Source organism: Phocoena sinus, chromosome X (assembly GCF_008692025.1).
Source record: "Phocoena sinus isolate mPhoSin1 chromosome X, mPhoSin1.pri, whole genome shotgun sequence".
NCBI classification, from domain to species: domain Eukaryota; kingdom Metazoa; phylum Chordata; class Mammalia; order Artiodactyla; family Phocoenidae; genus Phocoena; species Phocoena sinus.
Genome location: NC_045784.1, coordinates 27,187,761 through 27,205,411, shown reverse-complemented (window position 1 = coordinate 27,205,411; position 17,651 = coordinate 27,187,761). Strand labels below are relative to the sequence as shown.

Sequence of the window (17,651 nt, the reverse complement as noted above, 5' to 3'; positions counted from 1 at the left end):
ATAGACTCCTGCTGTCCGGCAGCGTGTTACTTCTATATGTAACTGACGAACAGCGAATACAACAGAAGCCTATTATTAAGTGTTACAGGAATCTGAAAGCCAAAGAGACCAAAAGCCTGGCAAGTTCCCATGATTATTAGAGTCAGTGTAGGGGTGGAAAAATTATTTTCCCTCTAACCTTCTGGATTCTTGGCTGAGACACACCTATAATAGAAGACAGGTTAACAGGAGAAAAACAGAAGTTTAATAACATGGGTACTTCTCTTTATACATGGGAGATACCTAGGAAAACTGAGTAACTCCCCCAAAATGACCTGAACCATCACTTAAATACCACCTTCAGCTAAAGACGAAGGAAGATGGGGATGGGGAAAGTGGGGTGGGCGGGAAGCAGGGGCAGTCAATTTGGGGAGGTTACCAGGCAAAGCAAAGTAAACAAGGGTATGGTTGGTATACAGATTTACGTCATTGCCTTCTCCCTTGATGAAGATTTCCAGATATTTAGAGTCATTCTCCTCTTCCTGGTACAGAGAGGGAGACACCCCTACAAACGGAGTTTCCCCTTATAAATGTATATGTCCCTTACAAAAGGGTGACTTCTACTTGGTTTTCAGAGCTTCTCTTGTCTTTTGCTTCTTGAACTTAACCAGCTCAAGATAATCATATTTTGGGGTGGCAAATTTTGCTCCCCTTCCGTAGTAATGGAATTGTTCTTGGAACTGTCCCTTGGTGATGGGTATGTTCTATGTATGGGAAGAAGAGCACACATAGATGTTTGCGTGGCCAGAAGAGCAGAATGGCAGAGGCCAGTAGTTTCCCCCCAATATCTGTTTGCCTCTTCTATTATCATAATAGAATTTTGAGCTGAGTACATGACCACCTAAAATAAAAACTTCACTTCCTAGTCTCCCTTGTACTTAGATGTGGTCATGGAACTAAGTTCTGGCCAGTGGTATGTGAGAGGGAGGGCGATTACCAGTTATAGGGGAATTGACGTCAGGTGAGTTCATCGTTAGTTACCAGGGAAACCAGTAGAGGGGCATGCCAAAGAAGATAAGGTAGGATAAGAATAATCACTACCTGGGGTCTGGGGCAAATATCAATAGTAGGAAGGTCAGTCGTGTGTGTATGGTAGAGGTGAAGCAAGCACTGGTCAGGCAGGGGTTGTACAGAGAGCAAGAGAACAGCCATCTTGTGTGGCCTGACCATACAACTTATTTCATGCTACACATTATGCTAAGTGTTTTGTATTTATATTCACGTATTTGGTCTTCACAACATTTTTGTTTTCGGCCGCGCTGCGAGGCATGTGGGATCTTAATTCCCCAACCAGGGATCGAACCCATGCCCCTTGCAGTGGAAGCACAGAGTCTTAACCACTGGACCACCAGGGAAGTCTCTTCACAACATTTTATATAAGGGAAACTGAGACTTGAGGAAGTTAAGCAAGTCACCCAAGGTCACATAACCAGGAAGAGCTTTGAGCAGGTTTCAAATCCAAGGGTGTCTGACTTCAGAGTCAGTACTCTCAACTACTAAACTATATTGCCTCTCATGCCAAAATAGCAACATTTATAATGATGATAATGTACAATGCTGGAAAGACTGGTAGAGTGGTTTACTCATCCATTACTGTCCAGTTTGCTTTCAGATACCTCGCTGCCCTTCTCTTGCCCTCTGTGTCATAGAAAACTATATTTTCCAAGCTCCTTTGTTCTCTGGCCTCTGGGTAGGTTTTCCCAATGGACAATACTTGCAGAAGATTGGAAAGCAAGAAGATGGAGGAGTCCAAAATATTTTTCTCTGTCTCTTTTTCTGTTTCTTACAGCATCTCTTTCATGGATCCAGCTTTTCCCAAAGCAAACCTTCCTTGATGATCCCAGTTACTACTGGAGAGTTCTGACCCGGCAGACCCAGCCATGGCTCTAGTTCCCTTCAGATGGCCCTAGTTTCTGCCCTCTGGTAATACCACCTCATCCAAGTGTCCCTCCATCCCCAAGGGTGGCAGAATTTTTCTGCTGTTGTCAATCTCTGGGTTATTTCACTACTGATTTCTTAGCTTCTCCATTACTTGTGAAGTCAATTTCCTGTTTTATTTTCCCTCTGTTAAAATTACTAGAGTGGTTTTCATGGTTTTTGCTGGATCCTGACTCAATACACAGACAATATACCCCTTTGGGGAATAAGAGCGGTAATGATGATCATACATGTTGACCCAGTTTTCTATGCTGAAAAATGTATCCTAAGGGAATAACTTAACAGAAACAACAACAACAAAAACTGCACATGTCCATTTCAGCATTATATTTAATATCGGAAAATTGGAAACCACTTAAATGGCCAATATTGGAAGAATGGACTAAAAAAATCAGGGTACATAACATGATGGAGTAATAGGCAGCTGTTATAATTATTGTACCAGTCAGCTTTTGCTAGATTTTGCTGCAGCAGCAGATAATCCCCAAATCTCAGTGATTTATCACAGGTTTATTTCTCACTCAGTTACCTACCCTTTGCAGATCAGCTGTAGCTCTGCTTCATCCCAGGACCCAGTCGGAAGGACTAGCTCCATATTGGTCTCAAAGTAGTGAATAAAGAGCAAGGATTGACTAGTACAATAACTCCTACAGCTTATGCTCAAATGTGGGATATATCATTTCTGCTCAAATTCCACATGACCAAGCCTGATTTCAATGGGGCAGACGCCACTCCTATGGGGAGGCCCGCCAGGAATTGGTTCCGCAGAGGTGGCACCAGAGGAAAGGAATAGCAAATATTTTCAACAATAATAAAATATTCCACAGTAATGAAGACTATGAAAATAGCATGGAAAGTGTTTGATATAATGATAGGTAAAATAAGAATCTACAAAAAGATTTTACATATACTAAAATCCATTCTAACCTGCTTCCTGGGCATATGAAGTTAGATGTAGTCATATGACTAAGTTCTAGTCAATGACACTATCTACCTGGAGACAGCATTAGATCCCACAAGATCCCACAGGACTGTCCCATCCCTCTCCATTTCAGATGCCAATCACAAGTCCAGGTTGTCACCTGTGCTTCTGAACAACTGGCTATAAATTGGACGTTCCCATGGCCTCAGGTTTGATTAATTTTGCTAGAATAGCTCACAGAATTTAGGAAAACAGTTTATTTACTAGACTACCTGTGTACTATAGAATGATATAACTCAGGAACAGCCAGATGGGAGAGACACCTAGCGCAAGGGATGGGGAAAGAGCACAGAGCTCCTTTACACTTTCAGGACATGCTATCCTTCCAGAACCTCCATGTGTTTACCAACCTGGAAGCTCTCCCAACCCTGTCCTTTTGGGGTTTTATGGAGACTTCATTAAGTTGGCATGGTTGATTAAATCATTGGCCGTTGGTGAGTAATTCAACCTCCAGTCCTTCTCCCCTCCCCACAGGTTGGGGGATGGGACTGAAAGTTCCAACGCTCTAATCGTTGTTGTTGGTTCCCTTGGCAACCAGCCCCCATTCTTAGGGGCTTTCCAAAAGTCACCTTATTAGCATAAACTCAGGTGTAGTTGAAAGGGGCTTATTATGAATAACTAAAGTCACTTTTTAGAGCTCTTATCACTTAAGAAATTCCAAGGGTTTCAGAGCTCTGTGCCAAGAATGGGGAAAAAGACCAAATATATCCCTTATTATAAATCATGTTAAAAAACAAAATTCAACTGAGTAAAATTTAAAGATCTTATTGGCTTTATTCAACAATTCATGGATTGGGCAGATCCCACCTAACAGATAGAAAGGAGCTCCGGAGAGCTATACGAAATGGAAGACTTTTATAGGCAGAAGGAGGCGGGGCTAGGAAGTTATTCTAGCAAGGAGCTGATTGTTTCAGGCCAGGTCACCTTTCTTTGGGGGATGGCAGGGGTCTATCAGGCAGATTACCTCACTAGTACTGACCAGGTAATTCCAGATTGACTGGTTTAAAGTTCCACTTCTGAAAGATGTTGAAACTGCAAGTTAGATATTATAAGTCTTAGTTTGGTATGGTGAGCTTAGCACAAGTGACTCCATTTGGGGTCTGTTGTCCCCTTTTTAACAATTACAGTATCAAAAGGACTCACTCTCATATACCCTGATTTACCATCTCCCAGCTATTCCCTCTCAACTTTGTGTGTGGATGACCACAGGTCAGAAAATTGTAGAGTGAGAAGTTAAGGAAGAGCACCCTCTGATAGGGAGCACAGGATTCGAGAGTCAAACAATGATCTTTTTAGGTGTGAAAAAGAGAAATTCTAAAAAATTCTCCACGTAATTTCTCCTTGGTAAAATCGAAATCATAATAAACTTTAACTTTGAATATTTATTGTTTCATTGATCAGAACTGAACATGGGACTTCCCTGGTGGCACAGTGGGTAAGAATCCACCTGCCAGTGCAAGGGACGTGGGTTCGAGCCCTGGTCCGGGAAGATCCCACATGCCGCGGAGCAACTAAGCTCATGTGCCACAACTACTGAGCCTGTGCTCTAGAGCCCGTGAGCCACAACTACTGAGCCCACATGCCACAACTACTGAAGGCCACACACCTAGAGCCCATGCTCTGCAACAAGAGAAGCCACCACAAGTAGAAGCCTGCACACTGCAACGAAGACCCAAGGTGGCCAAAAATAAATAAAATTAAATTTAAAGAAAAATAAAACTGAACATATATTTACTCGTTTTTATTATGAGTTTACACATGACCTCCTTCGGGACAATCTCCCCAGACGACTGACTACTTCCTATAACTTTTGCCAACTTTCACTCTCCCAAACACTTTCTCCAGACCCATAGTTTCTAGAACAGCAAAGGCATGAACCATGGCTTCATTTGCTACACTCCATTACACTTATTTATGTGACACTTTTTCCAAAAACTGGGAAATACCTTGAAGCCAGGAACTTTGTTTTACTCACCTCTGTTTTCTCAGAACCTGGCTCAGTAAATGTATGTGGAACAATGAATGAATTCCTATAGCCATGAATAAAGGACACTGGCTATTTCTGATGTTCCTGGCAGAGAGCTTAGTGCATTTGCGAAGGGAAGACCCAAACTCCCATCTTAGCTGGACAGGTTACCTATTACCTTAGGCAATTCACTTAATCTCAATTTTCATCTGTCAAAGGTCTTTTTTTTTACTAACCCATGTTTACTACGAAAAGGAAACTGTGTGGTTCAGAAAGACCTCAAGACCACCTGGTAGAGGAAATGGCTGAAACAAAAGCATTTTTTATGTGTATTCACGAGTTGGCTATGATCTTCCCAAGAGCAAAGAAGATTTTCAGTTACAATATTTTGTAAGCAGTAGCAATCAATAAATCACTTTTGGTGAGAAGGCATTTAAAATTTCCCTTTGTCCAAACTCACTCTGTCACTTAGGTTCTCCAGGTTCCTTTTGTAGAATCACAGTTAATGTAACAGATGCTTATTGAACACTTAAGTCTTGAGAGCTTATTATGTGTTGGGCGCTAAGCACTAGGCAAGGATATTTTAGTAATACAGAATATAAATATTTTTGGTCGCTTTGCCTTCCCTATACTCAATCATTGTCGTGAATACTCAAACCATTAATTTCTTATTCATTCATAGTTTATCAGTTTAGATTCTTTTGTTTGCAAGCAACAGAAAACTTATCCCAAATAGGCTTATGCAAAAGGAAAATGTATTAGTTCGTGCAGCTGAATAATATAGAGCATAGGGCTGGTTTTAGGTACTGTGTGATGCAGGAGTTCAAATGATGTTCCCCAAACCTAGTTCCTCTCTGTCTCTTTCTCTTTCTTCATGTCTCAGTTCACTTCCTTTTGCTTGGTATGATTCTTTTTTCTTTCTTTTTTTTTTTTGCGCTACGCGGGCCTCTCACCAATGTGGCCTCTCCCGCCGTGGAGCACAGGCTCCGGACGCGCAGGCTCAGCGGTCATGGGAAGCAAAGTAGATTATAGGGGAAATTTTAGATTATAAGGAACCCCTTTCCCATTGAGAATCACCAAATCACAAGGTAAAAATAAATCAAGGGGTCTACACAGAAGTGAAAATTAACAGAACTTAAATATAGTATTTTTAGCACAAATTTGTCTGAAGTTGATCCTGAAAATTCATGCTGGGCTGCAGGCAAAAAGCTAACTGGAACCAGACATCTGCCCTTCTCCCAGAAGGGTGGGTTGCACCCAAACTCAGCTTCCCATGGGACTTCCTTCCCTCACAGAAGGACTGTAACATCTTATCAGCCTCAGAGTGCCAGATAATGCTTATAAACAGCTGGCACCCCAAATCCAGATTTCCCCAATAAGTTTCCTCGTAGGCTTGTTCTACAAGAAGGCAGAGCAAGTGATCCTGTCAACAGAACCCAGCCTGGCCCTTCAGGTCCAACAAGGGTTCCCTCTAATTAAGGCACAATTAGCTACTACTGGCCCAATCCACCACCTGCAGAAACCAACACTGAGCCATATTGTGGCACTGTTTCTCAAGGAGACCAGCCAGCCACTTGGGCAAATTGATTACTTTGGATCCCTCCCACAAGGTGTGTGTGTGTGTGTGACAGTGGGGCAGAAGTTCATTCTTTCCAGAACTGATTCAGACTCTCATTATGAGTTTGCCTTTCCTATTCACAGTTCCCCCAGCAGCACCATCATTCACGAGTTTACAAAACGGTCACCTATTGATGTGGTACCCCACACAGTATTGCCTAAAACCAATGGACCCGTGTTACTGCAAAGGAGTTGTACATGACCATGAGAATCACTGGTCTCATCATATACCTCGTCATCCAGAAGCAGACAGTCTAATGAACGGCCCATTAAAGGCCCAGCTAACATTTTAGATCTTAGACCATACTCTGTAGAGCTGAGGTGACTTGGTGAGAGGGAGTCCTTGTTGGTGCCATGAATTGCCTCCATTCTTTTTTTTTAACATTTAAAAAATAGATATTTATTTTATTTATTTATTTGGCTGCGCCGGGTCTTAGTTGAGGCACGTGGGGTCTTTGTTGCTGTGTGCAGGATCTTTAGTTGTGGCATGTGAACTCTTAGTTGCGGCTTGTGGAACCTAGTTCCCTGACCAGGGATCAAGCCCAGGACCCCTGCATTGGGAGCGTGGAGTCTTAGCCACTGGACCACCAGGAAAGTCCCCAAATCGCCTCTATTCTTATCACCATAAGTAACCTTGGGTGAGACCAGAAGAAGTGCTGCCCAGCTGAGCCCAACACAAATTGAGAATCTATTGCATAATGAGCAAATAAAATGGTTATTATATTAGACTATTATGGGTTTTTTTGTTTGTTTTGTTTTGTTTTTTTTGTGGTACGTGGGCCTCTCACTGCTGTGGTCTCTCCTGCTGCGGAGGACAGGCTCCGGACGCGCAGGCCCAGTGGCCATGGCCCACGGGCCCAGCCGCTCCGCGGCACGTGGTATCCTCCCGGACCAGGGCACGAACCCGCATCCCCTGCATCGGCAGGCGGACCCTCAACCACTGCACCACCAGGGAAGCCCAAGTATTATGTTTTAAAGTGGTTTGGTTACATGGCAATAGTTTATTAATTCAACAAGTGAAACCAAAAATATCTGAAATGGTACATGTGTCTGATACAGCTGAAGACGATACATTCCAAATTCTACCACAGTATTTTTTTTAATTAATTTTTATTGGACTATAGTTGCTTTACAATGTTGTGTTAGTTTCTGCTGTACAGCAAAGTGAATCAGTTATACGTATACATATATCCACATTTTTTAGATTTCTTTCCCATCTAGGTCACCACAGAGCACTGAATAGAGTTCCCTGCGCTACACAGTAGGTTCTCATTAGTCATCTATTTTGTACATAGTGGTGTATATATGTCAATTCCAATCTCCCAATTCATCCCATCCCTTGCTCCCCCTCTTGGTAACCATAAGTTTGTTCTCTACATCTATGACTCTATTTCTGCTTTGCAGATAAGTTCATCTGTACCATTTTTCTAGATTCCACATATATATAAGAGATACTATACAATATTTGTTTTTCTCTTTCTGACTTACTTCACTGTGTATGACAATCTCTAGGTCCATCCACGTCTCTGCAAATGGCACTATTTTGTTCCTTTTCATGGCTGAGTAATATTCCATTGTATATATGTGTCACATCTTCTTTATCCATTCATCTGTCAGTGGACATTGAGGTTGCTTCCATGTCCTGACTATTGTAAATAGTGCTGCAACGAACTTCTGGGAGAGAGCTTCTAGGGCCTTCCCTAAAGGCTCAACAGGAGGTGGCAAAACTGGCTCTGTGACTTCCTCCAGCTTAAAAAAGAGAAGACTAGAAGGGAGATTTGTACTAGTTATCATCCTTGAGAGAGTGTTGTAGATTTTCTCTCCCATTGGGGAAGGCAAAGCCAAGTGAGGGGACTTCTGAGCTGAGTGAGGAGTGTCTTCAAGATGTATCACTCTCCAGCTGCTTGGTTACTGAACTGCAGCTACCTATAGGTCCAATCTAGAGAGAGAATATTAGGGAGAGCCAACCACGTATCTTTGGAGTTTGGAGAGCTGTGTTGATATAGACTCTGCTGCCTGCTTCTTGCCAGAAGAATTCTGAAGGCAGGAAGCTGGCTAAGCAGCAATGACAGGGTAGCATGTCTGTTGTTCAACATGGCCACAACTTGTGAGTTTCCCACAGATCAAGTGACTTTCGCAGAAAGCAAAAAAGCTTGAGCCTCTTGCTTGCGCTCTGCCGATGGATGAGGAGATACCAGAAGTAAGAAGTTCTGGGTATTCTACAAACGGCAGGAAATGAGAAGAAGTTAGAAAAGCTTGATTCATATCAAACAACCGTGCCATGAGGAACGTGCTGAAGAGTCATACTCACCCCATGAGAGAGCCAGCATTTGAATGCCCATCACATAGAAAGAACTGACAGCCTAGCGAGGACTTACAGCAGCATCAAAAAGTAAAAGAGACAAGGGGCTGAGGAGAGAGAGGCCTGATAGAAGAAAGAGCACCATTTGTGTCCTAGGATGTGCTATCAGATCTTCCCAGTGGGAGCCTAAGAAGAACCCCCAAATGAAACCGGGAGAGAGAGAGAGAGCTGACTTTAGACACCTGTCATATCCAGAGAGGACAAAGCTATCTCATGATTGTACCTGTAAAGCCATAATTTGCCCACCTCCATTCCCACCCTCTTATTCCCTAGAGGAGAAGAAACTGTGGTTAGCAAAACAGAGGAGGAGAAATAGAAGCCTAAGGAACAGAAAGATAAGGGTTATACCTGCTTCTTTGACGTCAAGCTCCTCACTGGGGGCAGGACCCAATTGGGAGAGGGAAGAAATAATTTTAAGTCAAGATCTGAGTTTTGATTATTTTATGGGGCTGCTGGTTGTCCTCCCAACCTTTTTTCTAAAGTCAGAGAATTTTTAGCTAGGGACAAGACTGCTTAGAATGAGACCCCATTTCCCAGTCTACCCTGCAGGTAGATACAGTAATATGATTAAGTGATGTTAACAACCCATGGATAGTGCCCTTAAAGAAAATGGGTAGGTCTTCCTCTTCCTAATGACTGGAATGTCATGTGGTGCTGAGCCATTCTGGACCAAATATACTAGGATGGCAATCTAGGGATGGTGGGGCAAGAAGACAGAAGGAGACTAACTGCTCACTTTGTGGACAGAGCTGCTGTTCCACTTTTGCCATGTAATAAGCAAAAGTCTCAGTGCCATACTACAATACACATTTATTGCTCACTCATGGTTTTGTGAGTTGGCTGGGGCCGCTCTGTTTGGTATGAAACCCTGAACTTGAAGCAGGTTTTCTACAAATGTTTTAACACACTAGTTCCCACTATGCGTGGGTGTGTGACAGGAGCGAATGGCTCCCTTTCTGACCACATCCAGCTTCTAAAATGAGTGGTCCTCAACACTGGAGCTGCTCTGCTTCAGAATGTGGGCCCGGTTCAGCTCTGCTTTATGTGTCTCATTCTCATTCCCAGGCTGCAGGGAGACTGGAAGCTCTCAGGACAGTGGCAGTTCCTTCCCATAGCAGCCGTTGGATGCAGTTTGCAGTTTTCCCCACACTTGCAGACACAGCATCTGGAGCCTCCCTCAGAGACACCAGCATCGGCAGATGCTGCTTCCTCCTCAGAGGTCTGAGTTTCAGCTCCACGAGGCGCCTGGTCTAAATATCTAAATTGTAATGACTGTAATAATCCCAACTGCTTTCCTTGGTTCCACTAGTTCTAGGCATAGTAGCTGCTTCCTTCAGTTGCTACCTCAACAATGTATTAAGGGTTCTCTTCTTGCCTTTTTGGTTATATAATTATCAATTCTTTATATTAACTTCTCTCCGTGAAAATACTGGGGGTGGTTTGTTTCCTGACATCACCCCGACTGATTCATTGGACTAAATCCCATGACTGTGAGACTCCCCTCAAGAATTTTCTCTTTGATAGAGTATTTCGTGACACCCCGCCTCCAATAACTGTCACTTCTCTCTGTACTCATTTCTATCACAGAATTCACTGTACTGAACTGTCAGCATTGTTTTTTTCTCACCCATCTCCATCCTAGGCCAACAGATCCCTGAGGTCAGAGCACATCTGTTTCCTCAGTACCTGGCACATAGGAAACTCTGAAAAACAGAGTGTTTGAATGAATAAATGAATGAGCGAGGAAAAATAAATCAGGAGCAGAAGCAGCTATTTTAGTATGAGATTTGGAAGGCTCATGTAGTGCCAAAGTGAAAGAGAAAGGTGGCGATGTGAGAAACAGGAGGGCTGTGGTTGCATACAGCAAGCGAACCGACAACAGGATGAAGGGGCAGCTGAGACTTTGCAAAGAATAATCGGTGACAGGGAGAGTAGGGAGAGGAGAGGGTTGGAGGACTCCCGGAGACGCCAAAGTGTGTAAGCTGTTCGTGCTCTGGAGGGATGACCAAGCCTTAAGGGAAGTCTCTCACTTCGCCTCCGGGTCCCGCCCAATCCTTTCCCTGGTTTCGGTCCTGGTTGCTCCGCCCCCTCCTTCTCCGCCCCGCGCTTCCAGAGGAAACAGGTAAAACACGGAGAACTGGATCCTATTTCAGGGGCTGCTCTGGGCATGCGTTCTCGTCCTTCCGCGCGCAGGCGCAATAACGTTCGCCTGGTGTGGCACGTTTCCGATACGGGGTAGCGTTTGCTGTGAAGTCAGCTTAGGTTACCCTCATTGACCGCCTTTCCTGTGGGTCCCCGCCCTCCCGTGGTTGTGGGGGAAACCTCGCGAGATCGCCATCGGCAGTCCCCCGGCGGCGCCATCTTTGTGCCTGGCGAGCGACGGCGCTCGATGCGAACCCTGAAGCCGGAGGTTCGCTTGCCAAGCTCTCGCCGAGACCGGATCCAGGAAACACGAGGCGGGTCTCGGTGGGAGGGACGCATTGAAGGAGGAGGGAGGAAAGGGGGCGGCGGCGGCGGCGGCGGCTGCTCCTCCTCCTCTCACCGGACCCGGGCCCGGCGCAGCGCGCACCCAAGGCGGGGGGTCGGGCGGAGAAGCGGCGCCGGGGCCGGACCCCCGTGGGAGCTGGCGACTGGCGTGAGGGCAAGGCGGCGGCAGCGGCGGACGGGGAGCAGCGGCTGCGGGTGAGTGTCCGTGAGGAGGCCCGGCACCTGCCCGAGCCGGGACGTCGGGGGTGGCCCTGGGGTCGTCCCGGTGACCCCTCTCCCGGGCGCTGGGCGTGTGCTGGTCTGCGGGTGTCCCGAGGGCTCGTCTCGGCCTGGGGCTACGGCGGACTCCGGGAAATGCGGGGTTGCCGGAGGTTTGCGCAGGGCCTGACGCGCCCGCGCCCTCCCGGGACGCCCCTGGAGGCCGAGGAGAGAGGGAGTGGCCGGGGCCCTGGGTTGGCCTTCGCCCCCCGAGCCGAGAGGGATGATGTCCTTCCTCGCCGGACCCTGGGCATTGCAAGTAGTGAACCTCTGTGGACTGGTTTCAAGCCCCAGCAAAGCGCTTGGGAATGAAGACTAGCAGCACCAAGGTTGGGGTTGTCGAGGGTGTTGAGACCTGGGAATGGTTAGTAGTGATAGTAGTAATTGTTCTGAAAGAGGTTTGCATTGATTGTTGGCAGGTGTGGAGTAAGGAGAGGATACTGCTGACGTTCATTTAAAGATCACACAAGCAGTCCTCTGAGGTCCAACAACAGATTAGAGTTATTCCCAGTTGGAATTCTATAGTTTAGTGCTGTGTGCCGGCTTATTAAGGTGCCTAAAAGCAGAATTAGGGGGGATGGGATGGGGGACAAGGTGGGTTATAAAGTAAGCTGCATATAAAGTCAGAAGTTCATACCGTTGATGCAAAGCATTTATGTCCTTACTGAAACGTAATTTATTTAAATTGCTTAAGAAAACTCGTCACCTTTGGTCCAGACGGGGCTTATCAATTCCATGTTCATCAGCAACGTTTGTCAGCCAGACAACAATTTTGGCATGTGATGTATTTAGTTCTGGTGTGTAAAAGAACAAGAATGAATGGGAAAGAAGAACAATTTGACAAACTTAGCTTCTTTTCCACACTTTAGTGAAGGTAAATATTACATATGTGATTTTTATCTTAATATTTGACCGAACGTAATAATCTGTGTTCTGTCACTCTGAATTTTCTTCCACATGTTTCTTTGACACACTGTCAACACACTGTACAGTTTGTGTTGGAGCAAAGGGAGCTAACATCGAGTATTCAGGCACTGGGCTTGGTGGGTTATGTATGTTTGCATTTAATCCTCATAGCTACCCTGTGCTAAAGATGTTATCTTTGTTGTACAGATAAACACTAACCTCCAGTATTCTTCAGTAACTTTTCTGAGTAGGTCATATAGCTGGTAAATTGTGGAGCTAGAACCCAAACTCATGTGTGTCTGATTCTAGAATATGTGATTTTTCTACTATACTCTGCATAAGTGTATGTGCTGATTAATACACATTTTATGAAAATGGAAATTTTTGTTACAAAGAAACCTTTCAATTCTGTTGGTAATCTTGAAAGCTTTCAGTGTCCTTGGCTGAAGATAATCTCATTTTTTTTCTTTGCAGATATTTCCATTTTCTAGCCAGAGGTTAACATTTTAGCAGAAGTCTGCTGATTAGTGAGGATTCCTAGTACTCGGTAGTGGCCTATCTGAAATTCAGATGTTTTCAGTATCTTTGCCTTCAGTTTCAGCATGCCCAGGATACTTCAAAGATCAGATATCTTCTTTATTCTGGTCCTGAGTAGCTTTTCAAATTATATTACTAAAATAAAATATGAACTGTTTATAAGGATTTGAATTTGCTTTATCATAACTTGGAGGTTTACACACACATACCCACCCACCCACCTTCTCCAGCAAGTGAAGTACTTGATAGCAGATGTTTTTCTTCTCTTCAATTTAGTACAGAGGTTTTGGACCCAGTTTGTGGTTTGCAGAAAATACAGCAGCTGTTCTGGGATCCAGCATAATCTTTTATGGGGCTAGGGAGTGAAAGACCTGAGATGTTGGTGAAACAGTAGAAACATCTTCCCAGTGCATGGTCATTGGTCACTTTTGTCCCCCACTGGTCTCTGCTCTTGCATCTTTGACTTGATGCTGAACTTGCCTACCTGGCCATTATCTCTGCTCAAGAGAGAGTTCAACTGGAAGAGTAGCTGCTGAAAGCTGAAATTAAAAAAAAAAAAAGAATGCTAAGTGCTGGCACTCATCCTCTACCAGGTCATTTGGTTAGGTTTACCTGTCGAATTAATTATCCCTGGCTGGAAGTTCTAGAAACATGGGCATAAGAGGCTGGAAGAAAAAAAAAGTCCTGTGCTCCTCAGGACGCATCTGCTTATGTTTTATGGAGTTTAGAGCTTTGCTTGAAATATAATATCTTGAAATCCTCATGGGCGATGTTTGGTAATGAAAGAGCAAGTTTTTCATAATAGTTATACTCCCAAGAAAGGGTTAAATATATTCCTTACTTGTGAAGGTAATTACCGTATTTGGGCTACTGAGGTGAAAAAGTCAAATGATAATGTAACTGAGTGCTCACCAAGTAAATAAAAAAGCCTTTCTGAAATGATTTATATTGCCACTATATAAAGAAAAGACACCAGGAGATTGTCTCATATGTATTTAGAAGTTTATTTTCATACCTTCCTTATAATAAGCCTCAGTTTATTACCATGACCACAAATGTTCATTTGTCTAAAAGTGAAATGGTCCTATGAAATTTCTGAAACTGTCAAAATGAATTAATCCTAAATATTTAAGAACATTTATTATAGTTTAATTTATTGGCAGTTCTATTCATTTATTTGTCTGACCCTCTAACATCCCACTTCTCTCCTGCTTCAAATTTCTCTCCTTCCTTTGCTTCCTCTCTTTCTGGTGCTGTTCCTGCTGGTATCTGGAGCTTTCCATCAGTTCTCAATTGACACTGAAGTCTTCGGCAGAATGAATGATGACGAGGAGGGCAAGGAAACTTCTCTGAGTCCACTCCCCTTCTCCAAACCCTTGTGCTCTAGGAGGTCAAGAGGGACCCAGACAGGAGCCCTTTACCCACTCCATTCTTTCTTGCAGAGGAGAATGAGAGTAGCCAGAGAGAGGGAGGCAGTGTCAAGACCCTTGCCACGGCTTCTTTTCCTTCTCTCTCTGAAGCATTAAGGAGGGAAGTTTGTAAAAGCCCATCTGCTGCAGGAGTAGCCACTGTTCCCTCATTGTCTTCTGCAGCCCACCCCGACCCTCACACACTTTTTCCTTGTTCCTTTTAGCTGCCATCCCACCATTCATCCTTTATTCCCAAGTAGGTTGTGCCTTCCTCATCCCAGGATCTCCTTCCACTACAGCTGTGCCTTTTTGTCCTTCTAACTCTGAAGCCTGATGCACTGTCGACTGCCCTCTTTCATGCCTTTCCTCCTCCTTGGCCTTGATCATGGAAGCCTAGGCCTGTGGTCCTAGGGGAGCTGACTCCCAGTTAGAGGAGGGAAGAATTCTTTTTTACTTCCAAGGCTTATTGGGGCAGGGATATTCTTTTATTCTAAGTTGACTGTTAAATGGGTTTTCCCATAGAAACATTGCCCATGCAGGTTCGGTATTTTATTATATCTGTAACCTTATGGGCGTTTAAGCTTTAGCGGACTAGCTTGGAAATCTGGCACCTTAGATCTTTGTTTCCTGGGAAGGCAAGTTCTGAGGTTCAAGTAGGTGATTTAAAAAAACAGCTTGTGCTCCAGAAGTTGTTAGGGGTTGCATGCTTTTTGTTAATTACTCATGGGCTGGTAGGGAGCACAGGTTAAGCTATCCAAAATTATCTGTTATGTGGATCAGGTGGCTCTTCTGGGAGATAAACGGTTAGTCTTTTTAGATGGTCAGTGGAGAATTTCTGAATTTAGGCACATGTTTTGAAATACAATTGAAGTTCAGTCTATCCCAGGTTAATGTTTGTGGTGAATGTTTGTCCTTAGAGCAGATGTTACAGTGTTGTGGAAAAAACAGAATTTTTCTTTGTCATAAAAGGAATATCTTGTTCCCGCTATTTCTTGCTGCTGTTCTGAAACTTTTCAAGGGTATTGGAACTCCTACAGTTATTTTACCCAAGTTTACTTAGTGGTAAACATGGACAGTGTTTTATTTTAATCAAAAGATTTTAAAGTAAAGTTTTATTAGTTTGTTGAAGTTGCATGCTGTTACCACCGTTTGTATGGTTCAAACAATTGAGGGATTTCAAAGTGATAAAAGCAAAGCAAAATACATTTAGAATTTGTTATCCATAAACGTGTTCAGTCTTAGCTTGGTTGAAGGACATATTTCTAATAAAAGGCAAGATGGGACCATTTTTTTGGGTCTCCAAACCAATCTTGTTTAAAAATGAATTTGAGTTAAGTACTGTTTAAGAGTTTACTAGATTATTTAATTACACACAGTTTGCAGTGGTTAAAAATAAAATCTCTAGGGGTAAAATGCTCAAATGTTCAGATCTTACTTTTGACACTAACTAGCTCTGTGATCTTGGGCAAGTTGCTTAATCTCTGACCTGTTTCCTCATTTTTGAAATTGGGATAGTGTAATGTCTACCTCACAGGATTTTCATGAGGATTAAATGAGCCAGAGGATGTACAGTATTTAGAACATGCCTAGCAATGGTAAATGCTCAAAAAGAGTTAGTTCTTCTTGCTATTATTACTACTTTGTCATCATCATTATTACTGCTGCTATTACTACTTTAGCTACCTTCTGACATAACACCCCTTCTGTTCTGGGTGTGTGTGTGTGTGTTTAAGATATATTTATTTATTTGTTAATAATTTTTAAATGCAAAGCTTGGGGGGGCCAGGGAGAGCAGTATATTCATTGCTGGATACATCCAAAATTGGCCATAGTGCAGGAAATTCATAAAATATTAAACTAATTTTTTTCAGTAACACCATTCCTATTATGTTAGGTATAAGGAACTGTGCCACTTTGACGTTATGAGCAAAACTGGATTATTTTAGTAATCGCAGTCTTTATTAAAATTTGTTTAACTATAAGGCCAGAGCCTGTGTAGACAGAGCCTTAATTTCTAAATGGTTAAGACTTTCTTTTAGGAAGTCAGCACCATTTTCCCACAGAAATAATGTCACATATGGCCTTTAGATTCCCAGGCCAGCCCAGCATATCTGAATTTGAAGACTGATAGTACTATAAAAACTAACTTCTATGTATAACAGTGTCTCAACAAGAATCTGCACTGAGTGCATCAGGTACTTAAAGATTATGAACACAATCTTGAAGATGGCGTGGTGGGGTCACATTCCTTCACGATTCCAGCAAGCACTCCCAAGCCTTGGGCAGAGGGCTTTCTTCTGGTGGAGGCTAAGGACAGGTTAAGTAGTGGGACCTGGTCTCTAGAAGGCAGGAGCTTTTTCCTGGCTTGGCTCCTCAAAAAGCTGTGTAGTGTAGTGGTTGCCCTCGGTCTCTATTCCATCACTTACAGAACTTCTCATGTGTAAAATGTAGATATAAGTACTGCCTATTTTACAAGGTTCTTGGGAGGATTAAATGTGTTAATATATATAAAGCAGTTAAAATAGTAGCTGGCCCATTGGTGAGTGCATGAGAAATGTTATATATATATTATTAACCTTTACTGTTTTAGGACTGCTAGAATACCCCTCTCTACTTGGCTGTCCACTGCCCATATCTGTTGTACTTAATATTTATTTATTTATTTGTTTATTTATTTGGCTGCGCCGGGTCTTAGTTGCAGCATGTGGGACCGTTAGTTGCGGCATGTGGGATCTAGTTCCACGACCAGGGATCGAAGCCGGGTCCCCTGAATTGGGAGCGCAGACTCTTAGCCACTGGACCAGTAGAGGGAAGTCCCTCTTTTTTTTTTTTTTGTAGTACGCGGGCCTCTCACTGCTGTGGCCTCTCCCGCTGCGGAGCACAGGCTCCGGACGTGCAGCCTCAGCGGCCATGGCTCACGGGCCCAGCCGCTCCACCGCACGTGGGATCCTCCCCGACCGGGGCACGAACCCACGTCCCCTGCATCGGCAGGCAGACTCTCAACCACTACACCACCAGAGAAGCCCGGAAGTCCCTTTTTTATACTTAAATAGGATTATTCTCCTCCCTTTCCACTGAGAAATAGTTTCATACCTTCTCATTTTCATCCCTGCCTAAAGTAAGCATCTCTTTTTGTGTGTGTGGTTTTGG

The 17,651-nt window shown here is 43.7% G+C and overlaps 1 protein-coding gene across 2 annotated transcripts in view; it reads left to right on the top strand.

The window, feature by feature from the left end:
* The first annotated feature begins 11,365 nt into the window (after positions 1-11,365).
* The window catches only part of TAB3 (TGF-beta activated kinase 1 (MAP3K7) binding protein 3), a 109,445-nt gene continuing 103,159 nt past the window's right edge, over positions 11,366-17,651 (top strand). Inside the window, exon 1 of one of the 2 annotated variants that reach the window (XM_032620159.1) lies at positions 11,366-11,586. The gene's annotated coding sequence lies outside the window, so the exon portion shown is untranslated. The remainder of the gene's footprint in view (positions 11,587-17,651) is intronic. The other variant, XM_032620158.1, reaches the window with a different exon arrangement.